Consider the following 17,321-nt stretch of genomic DNA (forward strand, 5'->3'; position numbering starts at 1 on the left):
CATTTTTACCTTTCTTGAAATAATAAACCATAATATGCCGAAAATGTTGCTTTTTTTCTTCCATCTTCAATATTAAAATGGACAAACACAAAAATTCACCAATATTTATAAGTCTTTTTTTTAAATGCACACTGATATGACAGCTGTCACATACAATCTAACAAAATTGTTTCGAATGAAGTTAAAGACAACTAAGCGCTACTAGAGCCATCATACAGAAAAAACCAAACGAACTTTTTGGCCAACCCAATACATGTTCACTAATTAATGAAGACAGCCCATTTAATTTTCAAGTGACTCTGCTTGCTGGATAATAGTTCTTTAAAAAGAGATGAAATATACCACCCTACCTATCATTTCCACCCAGATTTTGGTACTGCCCTCTGCAGCTACAGAGAATCAAACTATTCCCTTTTCCAGCTGACATTTAAATATTTGAAGGCCACTATTATGTTATTATTTCTCCTCTCTCCTCTTCCTGTCCCCACCTCCTAAAACCCTTTCCCAGGGTAAACATTCCCAGCTCCACCCTCATGTGAATTCCAAGTTCTCCTCCATAATTCATTTACTGATTCTTTTCTTAAAATACAATACCTAAAACTGAAAACCATGTTCCAAATGTGACTTGACCTGTGTGTGGGTTCAGTGGTTTGAACATCACACATCTAATAATATAGCCTAATATTACATTTCGCTTTTCCCCCTTTTCATGGGAAAGACTGTTGCTTGCTATTAAGATTACAATGAAATAAACTCTGTAGCCATTTTTGAGTTACTATCACTTTCTGATCATAAAATTAAAATGTTTAAATTTCACTATAATTACATTACCCTAAAAAAGTTTTCAAAAGTTTTAAATGCCCTTTCAAATTTCATTAACATGTAAATAGAATTTTATTACAATAGAGATATATAATTTCTGTTCTACTGCTTTTAACATTCTGGAAACATTTTTCTATACAGCGACAGAATCACATTAATCACTTGAATCTTGACATGTAGATACCACAATTGAATCTTTTCTCTATTGTTATGTTTTCATTGTTTACTATCCCAAAGAAAACAGCTAAAAACATCTTTCATTTTTAAATTATTATGTCTTTGAAGTATTTCCTTAGGAAAAATTCTTGAGACAATTATTCCAAGTAAATAAATATGTTTAAGATTCTAGAAAGCCATAACCAAACTGTCCATCCAAAAAAAAAGTTAATTACTGACACTGACACCAAGACAAAATCTACTTGTTTAATTCTTTCTACAAAGTCCTAGGAATTCTCATCAAGAGCTTTCAAATCAGGTCTTCTCTATCCTGTACTTGTATATCTAATGTTTGAGGCAGAAGTTAATACATTATGTTATTATAAATGTAGGACTTTACATTTATATACATGAAACATTCGATAATCCAACATATTATCTTTCCCAGCTGTGTGCTGTGCAATTTTTGTAAAAACAAAGACAAAAAAAGAATATAAGACACTGACCAAAGACAGAAACCCACGGGTAAAACTTTTCAGTTACAAGCCTATCCAGCTCACATTCAAGAATGTCATGGGGCTTCCCTGGTGGCGCAGTGGTTGAGAATCTGCCTGCCAATGCAGGGGACACGGGTTCGAGCCCTGGTCTGGGAGGATCCCACATGCCGCGGAGCGAGTAGGCCCGTGAGCCACAATTGCAGAGCCTGCGCGTCTGGAGCCTGTGCTCCACAACAAGAGAGGCCGCTACAGTGAGAGGCCCGTGCACCGCGATGAAGTGTGGCCCCCACTTGCCGCAACTAGAGAAAGCCCTCGCACAGAAACGAAGACCCAACACAGCCATAAATGAATGAATAAATAAATGAATAAATAAAAATTAAAAAAAAAAAAAAGAATGTCATGAACTTTGTGAAATGTTTCACTGAAATCAAAATACACTGTCAGTCAGGAGATATACTCTTGTCAGTCAAACAAAGGAGGAATGGGGTAAGATAAGGAATACTTTCACTTATTAGCTTATACACTTCTGAGTTGTATGAATGTTTTTGGAACAAGTAATTTTTGTTTTTTCTATTAATGAGGAGGAGGAAAAGAAGGATGATTTTGAAAAGAGGGAGGAACAATGCACTGCTCTCATCGAATTCCCCTGGCTTGCCCGCTGGTCACTTAGAAGCCATCTGGTTATCAAATCAACTGTTGACGCACTGCAGTGCCTGTGTTCAAGTGACCCTTATTTTACTTAAATAAGGCCCTAAAGCACAAGAGTAATGATGCTGGCAATTCAGATATGCCAATGAGAAGCCATAAAGTGCTTCCTTTAAGTGAAGAGTTGAAAGTTCCCCACTTAATAAGGGAAGAACAAAAAAATCATATGCTGAGGTTGCTAAGATCTACAGTAAGAAAAAAACCTATCCATGAAACTGTGAAGAAGGAAATAGAAATTCACACTAGTTTTGATGTCATACTTCAAACTGCAAAAGTTATGGCCACGTGCATAATTGGAAAAGGGATTGAATTTGTACAGTAAGATATTTTAAGACTGAAAAACCACATTCACATAACTTTTATTACTTTTATATGATAATTGTTCTATTTTATTATTAGTTATTGTTAATCTCTTACTGTGCCTAATTTATAATTTATAAAGTTTAGGAAAAAACAGAATAATTAGGGTTTGGTACTATCTGCAGTTTCAGGGATCCACTGGGGGTCTTGGAACATAACCCCCAAAGATAAGGAGGACTACTTATTTTTCTCTCTTTTATGTTTAAAAATGTTTAGGATTTAAAGTTAAAACAAATATATTACTAAAAGATGAAAAAAAGAGAAGAAAAGAAAGAGGGGGCTTCCCTGGTGGCGCAGTGGTTGGGAATCCACCTGCCAATGCAGGGGACACGGGTTCCAGCCCTGGTCTGGGAGGGTCCCACGTGCTGCGGAGCAACTAGGCCCCTGCGCCACAGCTGCTGAGCCTGTGCTCTAGAGCCCACGTGCTGCAACTGCTGAGGCCCGCGCACCTAGAGCCCGTGCTCCACAACGGGAGAGGCCACCGTGGGGAAGGGTGGCCTCTGCTCCCCGCAGCTGGAGGGGGCCCGCGTGCAGCAACGAAGACCCAATGCAGCCAAAAATAAATAAAATAAATAAATTTATTTTAAAAAAACAAAAAGAAGGAAGGAAGGGAAGGAAGGAAGAAAGAAGGAAAGAAAAGAAAGAAATGTATTACTATACCCAAGGAGTAGGCCTTCTTACACTACTTTTTAGTCTAAATCAATCCTAAAGGCTTTTTTTCCTTGTCTTCACGTTTTTTCACAAGTTGATTTTGAGGTTCAACCTTACTGATATTTTCTTAAGAGGTTTGTTCAAGGGTCTAAAAGTCATTGGTTTGGGACTGTTTTTCCATTTTTAGTAATCCCCTTTGCATTTTTCTATGCATATCTTTTTCACCTAATTTTTGAATGGATGATACTTAAAAGTACAAAAAGGAACACAATGAAAGTCTCCCTTCCACTCCAGCCAGTCATTCTCCCTTCCCACTGACAACAGCTTTATTCGTATCTTATAGATACTTCCATACATATTTTATGCATATACAAGCAAATATATTCTTTTCTTTCTTTACACAAATGATGGCATACTATATATGTGATTCTACTCCTTATATTTGCATTCAATAATACATGCTAGAAATTTATCCACAGCCATGTCAGGAGCTTTTAAATATTTTATGGCTGCGTAGGACTTGTATAGACATAACAATTTATATAACTAGTCCTCAAACTGATTGACATTTAGGTTACTCCCAAGTTTTTGCGACTGCAAACAATACTGCAAGGGTTAATCCTGCACATTTATCTTTTACACTTGTGCAAAAATATCTGCAGGAAACATTCTCAAAATGGGCATTGCTAAGTCAAAGGGTACATGCATTTCTAACTTTGATGAGTAATGACAAATGCCCCTTTCTAGTGGCTGAACCAATTTACAATTCCATTAGCTGTGTATAAGCCCCCATATCATCACAACCTTGCCCTTCACAGAATACTAACACACTTTTAGTTACCTGTCAGTCTGATAAGTGAAATACGTATTTTATTTGCATTTCCTTTTATGAAGGAAGCTAAGTAAGCATCTATTCATTTTGATCTCCTTTCCTGTGAACTGCCTGTTCAGAATCCTTTGTCCATTTCCTATTGGTTTATTGATTTTTTTCTTGATTTGTCTTTAAAATCTAAACTGTCTGTTTCCTGTATGGTCTTAATGATGAGATACTACATAATTCTTCAAATAAAATAATCTGAAAAGAATTGAAAGGAGGGACTCTAGCAGATATTTGCACACCCACGTTCACAGCAGTATTATTCACAACCGCCAAAAGGTGGGAACAACTCAAATGTCCATTGATGGATGAATGGATAAACCAATGCAGTATATACACACAATGGATCATTCAGCCTTAAAAAAGAAGGGAATTCTGCCGCATGATACGTGAATGAATCTCAAAAATATTATGCTAAGTGAAATAAGCCAGTCACAAAAGGACAAATATTGGGGAATTCCCTGGTGGCCCAGTGGTTAGGACTCCACGCTTTCACTGCCAAGGGCCCAGGTTCAATCCCCAGTCGGGGAACTAAGATCCCACAAGCCACCTGGCATGGCTCAAAAAAAGAAAAGGACAAATATTGTATGATTCCACTTAAAGAGGTACCTAGAATAGTCAACTTCAGAGAGAAAGCAGAATGGCGGTTGCCAGTGGCTGCAGCGAGGGGAAAACAGGGAGTTGTTTAATGGTGACAGTTTCAGTTTTTGCAAAATTAAGAGAGCTCTGGAGACAGATGGTGCTGATGGTTGACCAATAATATGAACGTACTTAACACTACTAAACTGTAGATTTAAAAATGGTTAAGATGGTATATTTTGGACTTCCCTGGTAGCGCAGTGGATAAGACTCCACACTCCCAATGCAGGGGGCCCAGGTTCCATCCCTGGTCAGGGAACTAGATCCCACATGCATGCCACAACTAAGACCCAGAGCAACCAAAACAAAAAACAAAAAACAAACAAAAAAAGATGGTAAATTTTATATTATCTGTATTTTACTACAATTTAAAAAATAATTTGAAATTTAATTCCCCAAATTTTAGGTTTCATATAACTTCGATTCAGCTTTAACTGGGACACTGAATCTTAAAAGTATGGTAATTCTCCATTTTTCAAAATATGCTTTCCTGATACCCAAGGAAGCAGTTTGATTATATTCAACATTTTATTTGTTTAGGGAGACTCTCAAAAATAGTAGAGTTTCGGGATTCCCTGGTGGCGCAGTGGTTAAGCATCCACCTGCCAATGCAGGGGACCGGATTCGAGCCCTGGGCCAGGAAGATCCCACATGCCGCGGAGCAACTAAACCTGTGCGTGACAACTACTGAGCCTGTGCTCTAGATACTGGGAGCCACAACTACTGAGCCCCTGTGTCACAACTACTGAAGCCTGCACGCCTAGAGCCCGTGCTCTGAAACAAAAGAAGCCACCGCAATGAGAAGCATGTGCCTGCAACGAAGAGTAGCCCCCACTCACCGCAACTAGAGAAAGCCCGCGTGCAACAACGAAGACCCAACACAGCCAAAAATAAATAAATTAATTAAAAAAAAAATAGTAGAGTTTCTTTTCCCACAATATTTCAGGATCTTCTACTTCACCTGTTTCTTCTTCCTTGTTAATGAGTTTCAAACCAAAGTAATATTTCCTCTCATTTTGTTTCTTCCAAGGAATTTAAATGGTCAGGAAAAAAAAAAATTAGATCTTGTCCCTAGAAAGGAATGGGCCTCTAGCAGAACTTAAGATAGTTGAAATCTTCCATCACAACTCTGTCTTATTTTTGTGCCACTTGTTTGTTTGTTTTAATATTTGTTTATTAGCACAGTAACAAATGCAGACTTTAGTCCACAACACAGAACCAATCCAGTGAGCAACTCCTATTCCACACCTTACAGTCAACAGCTTAAGGTATTTTACTACAGGTTTTCACAAGTCCTCATTCAAACCTCTATCTTTTCACAATAAAGTAGATTTGCATATAAAATAAAATACATAAATACTCATTTCCTATATGGTGTCTTATAGCCACGTGTCCATTTTAATAAATGAGATGAAAGTCTCTAAAAGCGGTTAAGTATTGGGACTTCCCTGGCAGTCCGGTGGTTAACACTCTGCGCTTCCACTGCAGGGGGCACGGGTTCGATCCCTGGTCAGGGAACTAAGATCCCACATGCCGCACGGAGCCAGCCAAAAAAAAGCTGTTAAATATCAATGTTCCCTTCCAAGAAGGGAAAACAAGTTCCAATTTTTTAAAACAAAAAACTGTGTAGTCTTGGAAAGACTTTACATAAAAGGCCATGTGGGTAACCTATACAAAATTAAGCTGTTTTAAATTTACAGACAAGAAACTGAACCCAAATGTCTATTCTTCTCTGTACTGCATTTCAGCTAATATTGCAGAACTAACGACAGTTTTAACAGTTGTTATTACCAATTCTATCTACTGTAGCAAGATACCTTAAGTTACAACAAAATCCTAGGAAATAACACTGAATAATATCTGTTATAGAAATACCCTACTCTTTACCAACTCCCACCCTCCCCCACCCCTTCAAAATCATAAGCAGCTCTGTGACAGACAAATAACGTGAAGAGTTGTGAAAACCGGGACTTCCCTCGTGGCCAGTGGGACTCCAATGCAGGGGGCCCCAGTTTGAACCCTTGTCAGGGAACTACGTCCTGCATGCATGCCGCAACTAAAAGTTCGCATGCCACAACTATGAAGTCCGCATGCTGCAACTAAAAGATCCTGCATGTCGCAACTAAGAGTCCGCATGCTGCAACTAAAGATCCCGCATGCCGCAACAAAGATCCTACGTGCCGCAAGTAAGACCCAGCACAGCCTAAATAAATAAATATTTTTTAAAAAAAGAGTTGTGAAAACCCAATTTATGTAGTGTATCTCTTGGCCCACTGTCTGGCCATTCTTTATGTTCTGCTCTGTTGGTCATATACTGAGAAGCAATACTTCCCACCAAGGGGTCGGCAGGATTACAGTCTGTAAGAAGTGAGCAGATAGAAAGGACTTCAGAAACAGCTAGTGCTGGACTCCAATTATCTTTCAATATGTCCAAGCAAATAACTCCTTGGCTGTTAATATTACAATTCTGTGCCACTTTTATAATCTGTATTAGGGGAGCAACAACCTTATTCTCCTTCTTACCAAATGATCTATAGCATGATCCATAGATCTCTTCTACTTCTTTCTCCTTTTGTCATTCATGTTTTCACTCTAATGCCAAAACTCTTGGCTCCAAACAAGTATATGTATATTCCTGATATCCACTATCATTCTCACAAATCTTATACTGGATTGTTTTGAACAAAGACATATATTTCCATTCAAATAATGAGCCTATCCCAAGAAATTTTAGTGATGTTCACAGTACTGCATATATCTTCCTAGCAAGGACCACTGAAACCACAAGTTCAGTTACTGTGCTTCTGCCACAATATCTCTTCCTAAATAAAAATTTGGGGCTATTTCTTCCAGGGCTTTGGTTATCTATCACACTCTCTCTTCCCAACAGCATCTAATTCAATGTTTCATGGGCAACTTTTTCCCTCTCCATAAAATGTTAGCATCCATTCTTCTCAATCAAGTTTTCTTGATTCTTATTGAAAACTATTTTTCCCAGTGCCTCTGAGAGGCAGAATGAAACTGATCATTATCTGGGAAGACAAGAAAGGAGAAGAGAGGTCAGGATCTGAGTTACTATACATGTACTATACATTATATAGTATACACTATATACATGTACTATACATTTAGGAATAAAATGTGGGAGGGAATATATCTCAGTGGTTAAGTCATGACCACCAGAAATTCAGATTGGAGGGGGGTCAAGGTTAATTATCTGGCTTCAATGGATTCAAGAAAACATAGATGACTCTCCCCAAAAGTGGGGAGAGCACAATAATAGACAGTCCAGGTGGATGATTCTCAGAAACCCAAAGCCTGTCTCTAGGAAGGCTGGTCAAAGAAACATAATACAAGTCATGAGACTGGGGATCAGAGGCAACTAATAAGAGCAAAGTGGGACAAGGAAGTTGGAGTGCTAGGCTGATTACCCATACAGAGCCTAAGCAACATGTTCTCTACCTGAGGTCCATAGACTCTCAAGGTATCTCCAAACTGAAGATTTTTCACTAACTTCTAACTGAAATTTAGCATTTCCTAAATGATAAAAATAAGAAAAAAAAATCAGGTGGATTAGCAGCACCGGTGATCACAAGTATTTATGTAACACTACAGCCGTTACAGATATCTCAAAATAAACGTTACGTTCATCACCACTTCAAAATTACAATATTTATTAGACCTGCCACTAGACTGTTATTTAACATATTAATAAAGAAACACACACCATTTAAAAAAAAAAAAAAAAAAAAAGGGACTTCCCTGGTAGTCCAATGGTTAAGACTCCGTGCTTCCACTTCAGGGGCATGGGTTCAATCCCTGGTTGGGGAACTAAGATCCTGCATGCCATGCAGTATGGCCAAAAAAAAAAAGAAGAAAAGAAAAAGAAAAAGAAACTCACATATTATTATACTACAATTTTAAAAGTATTTTGTTAACTTTATTCCACGTAAATGATTTCATTTGAAATCCTGTTTTTCTGTATTTGAAAACATTCTAAGGAGTTCACAGGCTTCATTAGACTGCTAAGAGGTCTCTATTCTAAATAAAGAATCAATTAAGAAAACTGGAGGACATGAGAGGAATTTAGTGGTGAGTCTCCAGCATCAATAACAAAGCATATGATTGAAAATAAATCACAGCACTGTACAAAGTACTTTCATTTTCCTTATCTTAATTGCACAATATTTATTCAAAATTTTAATAATTTCTCAAATATAACTGTGGGTTTTTTTTAAAGGTAAGATTATTTTCTTTTCATAAATTTATTTACTTTATTTTTATTTCTGGTTGCGTTGGGTCTTCGTTGCTGCGCGTGGGCTTTCTCTAGTTGCGGCGCGCGGTCTTCTCATTGCAGTGGCTTCTCTTGTTGCGCAGCACGGGCTCTAGGTGCGCGGGCTTCAGTAGTTGTGGCTCATGGGCTCTAGAGTGCAGGCTCAGTAGTTGTGGCGCACAGGCTTAGCTGCTCCGCGGCATGTGGGATCTTCCAGGACCAGGGTTTGAACCCATGTCCCCTGCATTGGCAGGCAGATTTTTAACCACTGTGCCACCAGGGAAGCCCCTACTGTGTTATTGTTTAAGAGTGGAAGAATCTTAACTTGGGAAAGGCAAGTAAACAAAGAGCAAGAGTTGCCCCTATGCTGCCAAAATGGTTCTCCCTATTTTCTGCGCCTTTCAGCCCAGCATCATCCCCTTTTGGGAAGTGCACTTTCTCTGTCTAGTGGGCTACCATTCCCCCACTACAGGAGTAGACACATGAACCAGGATGGCCAATGTGATGACTCTTCAACCCTGTTTCCTTGCATACAGCAACTGGTCCATGTGTGAAGATCCTAACCCAAACAGAGCCAATCTTTCAGGAAATGACAACGAAAAAAATTAATAAACAGAAACCTCAGTTAAATAGTCAGGAGACCAGAAAGGGGGAGCTCTCATGCCCTGCAACCCTAGAGGAGCCCAATAGGAGGAAAGACTCCTTTTCCTGAAAGTCCACAGCCAATGGAAAACCATGGACACTTTGTTTACTTAGCCCTCCCAACTTCCTTTTCTCTCTATAAAAGCCTTCTCCTACACTTGCCATGTGGAGACTTGCACGTGGCCCACCATGGCTGCAAACCGGAACTGCGATTCTCTGCTGATCCCAAATAAACCCATCTTTGCTGGAGAGATAACTGACAGTCCACTTGTTTTAGGTCAACAACATGGACCCTTGAAGAGAGGTCTTTCTCTTTCCCCAAATCTTAAAACAAAAGGACCACTTAAACCTAGAATAGCTGAGGAACATCTTTGCCACTATGTGTGTTTTTTATTTTCAGAAAAAACTTGTCAAGGCCAGAGAGAAAAGCAGAGTTGACCCAGCTATGCCTAAAGCCTTTCATTAACCCAGTTAACTGAACCATGAAATTCCTTCTTTTGTTTACATCAGTTTGACCTGGGATTCTTTCTCCTGCAACTGAAAGAATTCTGAAAAATAAGTAAGAATTTAGGTCATATTTGTTCCTATTTAATGTTATATGGACATTATATGCAGCCAGTGGTCTGGAGAGAAATTCTACCTCTCCAACTACATGCTAGCTATGGGAGACTGGACAACTTAACCTGTGTCTACGTTTCCCCATCTGTAAAATGTAGATAATATTAAGACCACAGGGCTGTTGTAGGAATTAAATGAGTTACTATACGTAGAATTGTTCAACATATAGTAAACATGTTAGTCATTTAAGATCATAACTCAGACTCCACATATTTTTTTTATGTTGTTTTATTGTGGTAAAAGTCACATAACATAAAACATACTACTTCAACCATATTTAACTGTACAGTTCAGCGGCACTAAGTACATTCACACTGTTGTGCAACTCTCATCATCATCCACATCCCGAATTCTTCACCTTCCTAAACTGAAACTCTATCCCCATTAAACACTAATTCCCCATTTCCCCTCCCCACCCCCCGGCCTCTGGCATCTACCAATGTACTTTCTGAGTCTATGAATTTGACTCTTCTAGGTACCTCGTATAAGTGGTTAGATTCTATACTTAAATAAAAGAAAAAATTCCACAAATCAAAAGAAGTACAAGTTCAAAATAACAGTAGCTGAGACTGAAAACAAGATGGCGGAGTAAAAGAACCTGAGCCCACCTAGTCTCACGAAAACACCAAAATGACAACTAACTGCTGAACAACCATTGACAAAAAAAGACTTGAACCTAACAAAAAAGATATTCTACACCCAAATACAAAGAAGAAGCCACAACGAGACAGTAGGAGGGGAAATTTCAAAATATAATCAAAATCCCATACCTGCCGGGTGGGCGACCCACAGACTAGAAAATAATATATCACAGAGGTTCTCCCACAGGAGTGAGAGTTCTGAACCCCAGGTCAGGCCCTCTAGCCTGGGGGTTGGGCATCAAGAGGAGGAGACCCCATAGCATTTCGCTTTGAAGGCCAGAGGGGCTTTAGTGCAGGAGCTCCACAGGACTGGGGGAAACAGAGACTCCACTCTTGTAAGGCATATACAAGTTTTCACATGCACTGGGACCCAGGGCAAAGCAGTGACTCCAGAGAAGCTTAGGCCAGACCTACCTCTGGGTCTTGCAGGGTCTCCTGGGGATGCGAGGGCGGCTGTGGTTCACTGTGGGGGCAAGGGCACTGGCCACTGATGCCCAGGGAATACTCACCAGCCAGCATGAGCTCTCCCAGAGGTCGCCATTTTCACCCTGAGACCTGGCCCCACCCATAAGTCTGCAGGCTCCAGTGCGGGGACACCTCAGGACAAACAACCAACAAGGTGGGAACACAGCCCCACACATCAGCAGACAGGCTGCCTAAAGTTGACCTGAGCCAACAGCCGCCTATAAACACACCACTTGAGACAGCCCTACCCACCGCAGGGACAAGACCCAGCTCCACCCACCACTGGGCAAGCACAAGTCCCTCCCACCAGGAAGCCTGCACAAGCCCCTGGACCAACTTCACCCACAAGGAGGCAGAACCAAGAAGAATTATGATCCTGCAACCTGAGGAACAGAGACAACAAACACAGAAAGGCAGACAAAATGAGAAAGCAGAGAAATATGTTCCAGACAAAGGAACAAGATAAAACCCCAAAAGAACAACTAAGTGAAGAGGAGAAAGGCAACCTGTGTGAAAAAGAATTCAGAGTACTGATAGTAAAGATGATCCAAGATCTCGGAAAAAGACTGGGGGCACAGACTGAGAGGATACAAGAAATGTTTAATAAATAGCTAAAAACTTTAAAGAACAAACAGAGATGAAGAGTAAAATAACTGAAATGAAAAATACACCAGAGGGAATCAATAGCAGAAAAAAAGAGACAGAAAAACAAGTAAGTGACCTGGAAGACAGATCTCTGGAAATCACTGCCACGGAACAGAACAAAGAAATAAGAATGAGGGACTCCCTTGGTGGTCCAGTGGTTAAGACTCCATGCTCCCAATGCAGGGGGCCCAGGTTCAATCCCTGGTCAGGGAACTAGATCCTGCATGCTGCAACGAAGAGCTGGCATGCCACAACTAAAGACCCCGCATGCAGCAATGAAGATCCCACGTGCTGCAACTGAAAAAAAAAAACACTCCACATGCCACAACTAAAAAGACTTCTCATGCTACAACAAAGATCCCACATGCTGCAACTAAGAACCCGCATGCCGCAACTAAGACCCAGTGCAGCCAAATAAATAAATATTTTTTAAAAAAAGAAAAGGAAAAAGAATGAAAAGAAATGAGGACAGTCTAAGAGACCTCTGGGACAACATTAAATGCACCAACATTCGCACCATAGGAGTACCAGGAGGAGAAGAGAGACAGAAAGGGCCTGAAAAAATATTTGAAGAGGTAATAGCTGAAAAATTCCCTAATGTGGGAAAGGAAACATTCACTCAAGTCCAGGAAATGTGAAGAGTCCCATACAGGATTAACCCAAGGAGGAACACACTGAGACACGTATTAATCAAATTAACAAAAATTAAAGACAAAGAGAAAATATTAAAAGCAACAAGGGAAAAACAACAAATAACATACAAGGGAACCCCTGTAAGGTTATCAGCTGATTTTTCAGCAGAAACTCTGCATGCCAGAAGGGAGTTGCACAATATATTTAAAGTGATAAAAGCGAAAAACCTACAACCAAGAATACTCTACCCAGCAAGGCTCTTGTTCAGGTTTGACAGAGAAATCAAAAGCTTTACAGACAAGCAAAAGCGAGAGAATTCACACAACCAAACCAGCTTTACAACAAACGCTAAAGGAACTTCTCCAGAAGGAAAACAAAATGCCACAACCAGAAACAAGAGAATTACAAATAGGAAAGTTCACCGGTAAAAGCAAACCTACAGAAAAGGTAGAAAATCATCCACACACAAACATGATATCAAAACCAGCAACAGTGAAACGAGAAGAGTACAAATGCAGAATACTGGAAACACATTTGAAATTAAGACACCCACAACTTAAAACAATCTTGTATATGTATAGACTGCTATATCAAAACCTCATGATGGGAATTCACTGGTGGTCCAGCGGTTAGTACTATGCGCTTCCACTGCAGAGGGCCCAGGTTTGATCCCTGGTCAGGGAACTAAGATCCCACAAGCCATGCGGCATGGCCAAAGAAAACCAAAACCAAAACAAAAAAACCTCATGGTAACCACAATCTGAAATTTTACAATAAATACACACAAAGAAGAAAAAGGAGGACTTCCCTGATGGTCCAGTGGTTAAGACTCTGTGATCCACTGCAGGGGGTGTGGGTTCGATCCCTGGTCTGGGAACTAAGATCCCACATGCTGCATGGCACAGGCAAAAAAAAAAATAAAATAAAATAAAGCCATTGCCAAAATTTAAGAAAAAACAAAAAGATTAAGAAAAAGGAATCCAAACACAACTCTAAAGTTAGTCATCAAATCACAAGAGAAGAAAAGAGAAAGAGAAGAAAAAAGACCTACAAAAACAAATCCAAAACAATGAACAAAATGGCAGTAAGAATATACGTATCAATAATCAACTAAAACAAAAAGGGATTAAATGCTCCAACCAAAAGACATAGAGTGGCTGAATGAAGACAAAAACAAGACCCTTATATATGCTGTCTACAAGACACCCACTTCAGACCTAAGGACACATACAAACAAAGTGAGGAGATCGAAAAAGATTTTCCATGCAAATGGAAATCAAAAGAAAGCTGGAGTAGCAATACTCGTATCGGACAAAATAAACTTTAAATTAAAGACTATTACAAGAGACAAAAAAAGACACTACCTAATGATCAACGGGTCAATCTAAGAACAAAATATAACAATTATAAGTATATATGCACCCAACACAGGAGCACCTCAATACATAAGGCAAATGCTAACAGCCATAAAAGGAGAAATCAACCATAACACAATAATAGTCAGGGACTTTAACACCCCACTTACATTAATGGACAGATCATCCAGACAGAAAATCAATAAGGAAACACAGGCCTTAAATGACACATCTGACCAGATGGACTTAAATGATATTTAGAGAGCATTCCATCCCAAAGCAGCAGAATACACATTCAAGTTCACACGGAACATTCTCCAGGATTGATCACATGCTGGGCCACAACGCAAGCCTCGGTAAATTTAAGAAAATTGAAATCATATCAAGCAACTTTTCCAACCACAATGCTATGAGATTAGAAATCAACTACAAGAAAAAAAACAACTGTAAAACACACAAACACACTGAAGCTAAACAATATGCTACTAAACAACCAATGGATCACTGAAGAAATCAAAGAGGAAATCAAAAAATACCTAGAGACAAATGAAAACAAAACCCCAATGATCCAAACCTATGGGATACCTAAAGCAACTAGAGAAAGAAGAAACAAAACCTAAAATTAGTAGAAGGAAAGAAACCCTAAAGATCTGAGCAGAAATAAATGAAACAGGGATAAGGAAAACAATAGAAAAGATAAATGACACTAAAAGCTAGTTCTTTGATAAGATAAACAAAATTGAGACCCTTTAGCCAGACTCATCAGGAAAAAAAGAGAGAGGGCTCAAATCAATAAAATAAGAAACAAAAATGGAAAAATAGGGGCTTCCCTGGCGGCGCAGCAGTTGAGAATCTGCCTGCCAATGCAGGAGACGTGTGTTCGAGCCCTGGTCTGGGAAGATCCCACATGCCGCGGAGCAACTGGGCCCATGAGCCACAACTACTGAGCCTGCGCGTCTGGAGCCTGTGCTCCGCAACAAAAGAGGCCGCAATAATGAGAGGCCCGCACACCGCGATGAAGAGTGGCCCCCGCTTGCCACAACTAGAGAAAGCCCTCGCACAGAAACGAAGACCCAACACAGCCAAAAATTAATTAATTAATTAATTAAAGAAAATGGACAAATAACAGCTGACACCACAGAAATACAAAGGATCATGACAGACTATTACAAGCAACTATATGCCAATAAAATGGACAACTAAGAAGAAATGGACAAATTCTTAGGAAGGTACAATCTTCCAAGACTGAACCAGTAAAAAACAGAAAACATGAACAGACCTATCACAAGTACTGAAATTGAAACTGTGATTTAAAAACTTCCAGGGCTTCCCTGGAAGTGGTTAAGAATCCGCCTGCCAAAGCAGGGGACACAGGTTCAAGCCCTGGTCCAGGAAGATCCCACATGCCTCGGAGCAACTAAGCCCGTGCGCCACAACTACTGAGACTGCGCTCTAGAGCCTGCGAGCCACAACTACTGAGCCCATGTGCCACAACTACTGAAGCCCACGCGCCTAGAGCCTGTGCTCTGCACGCAACGAGAAGTCACTGCAATGAGAAGCCCGCGCGACGCAAAGAAGAGTAGCCCCTGCTCACCGCAACTAGAGAAAGCCCCGCGCGAGCAACGAAGACCCAATGTAGCCAAAATAAATAAATAAATTTTTAAAAAATAAAAATAAAATAAAAACTTCCAACAAACAAAAGTCCAGGGCCAGATGGCTTCACAGGCAAATTCTATCAAACATTTAGAGAAGAGTTAACACCTATCTTCTGAAATTCTTTCAAAAAACTGCAGAGGAAGGAATACTTCCAAACTCATTCTATGAGGCGACCATTACCCTGATACCAAAACCAGACAAAGATACCACAAAAAAAGAAAATTAGAGGTCAACATCACTGATGAATGCTGACGCAAAAATCCTCAACAAAATATTGGCAAACTGAACCCAACAATTCATTAAAAGGATCATACACCATGATCAAGTGGGATTTATCCCAGGGATGCAAGGATTTTTCAACATCCACCAATCAATCAGGGTAATACACCACATTAACAAATTGAAGAATAAAAAACATACGATAGTCTCAATAGACGCAGAAAACTTTTTCACAAAATTCAACACCTATTTATGATGAAAATTCTACAGAAAGTGAGCACAGAGGGAAACTACCTCAACATAATAAAGGCCATATATGACAAACCCACAGCAAACATCATTCTCAATGGTAAAAAACTGAAAGCATTTCCTCTAAGATTAGGAACAACACAAGGATACCCATTCTCTCCACTTTTAGTCAACATAGTTTTCAAAGTCCTAGCCATGGCAATCAGAGAAGAAAAAGAAATAAAAGGAATCCAAATTGGAAAAGAGAAGTAAAACTGTCACTCTTTGCAGATGACGTGATACTATACATAGAAAATCCTAAAGATGCTACCAGAAAACTACCAAAGCTCATCAATGAATTTGGTAAAGTTGCAGGATACAAAATTAATACACAAAGGGACTTCCCTGGTGCTCCAGTGGTTAAGATCCCGCACTTCCACTGCTGGGGGCAAGGGTTCAATCCCTGGTCAGGGAAGCTAAGATCCTGCAGGGTGTACACCACAGCCCAAAAAAAAAAAAAAAAAAGAAACTAACTTAATACACAGAAATCTGTTGTATTTCTACACACTAACAACGAAAGATGAGAAAGAGAAATTAAGGAAGCAATCCAATTTACCATCGCATCAAAAAGAATAAAATACCTAGGAATAAGCCTACTTGAGGAGACAAAAGACCTGTACTACAAAAACTACAAGATGGTGATGAAGAAACTGAAGATGGGGGGGGGGGGGGAAGAAATTAAAGATGACACAAACAGATAAAAAAATATACCATGTTCTTGGATTGGAAGAATCAATATTCTCAAAATGACTACATTACCCAAGGGAATCTACAGATTCAATGCAATTCCTATCAAATTACCAATGGTACCTTTCACAGAACTAGAACAAAAAATTTTGAAATTCATATGGAAACACAAGACTCCGAATAGCCAAAGCAATCCTGAGAAAGAAAAATGGAGCTGGAAGAATCAGGCTCCCTGATTTCAGACTATGCTACAAAGCTACAGTAATCAAAACAGTATGGTACAAGCACAAAGACAGAAATATAGAACAACAGAACAGGATAGAAAGCCCAGAAATAAACCCACAAACCTATGGTCAATTAATCTATTATGACAATATGACAAAGGAGGCAAGAATATACAATGGAGAAAACACAGTCTCTTCAATAAGTGGTACTGGGAAAACTGTACGGCTACATGTAAAACAATGAAACTAGAACATTCTCTAACACCAT

The 17,321-nt window shown here is 39.5% G+C and overlaps 1 protein-coding gene across 8 annotated transcripts in view; it reads right to left on the reverse strand.

The window, feature by feature from the left end:
* The window catches only part of TBCE (tubulin folding cofactor E), a 115,020-nt gene that overhangs the window by 88,329 nt on the left and 9,370 nt on the right, over positions 1 to 17,321 (reverse strand). The gene's annotated exons all lie outside the window — the stretch shown is intronic.

Source organism: Eubalaena glacialis, chromosome 1 (genome assembly GCF_028564815.1).
Source record: "Eubalaena glacialis isolate mEubGla1 chromosome 1, mEubGla1.1.hap2.+ XY, whole genome shotgun sequence".
NCBI lineage: Eukaryota > Metazoa > Chordata > Mammalia > Artiodactyla > Balaenidae > Eubalaena > Eubalaena glacialis.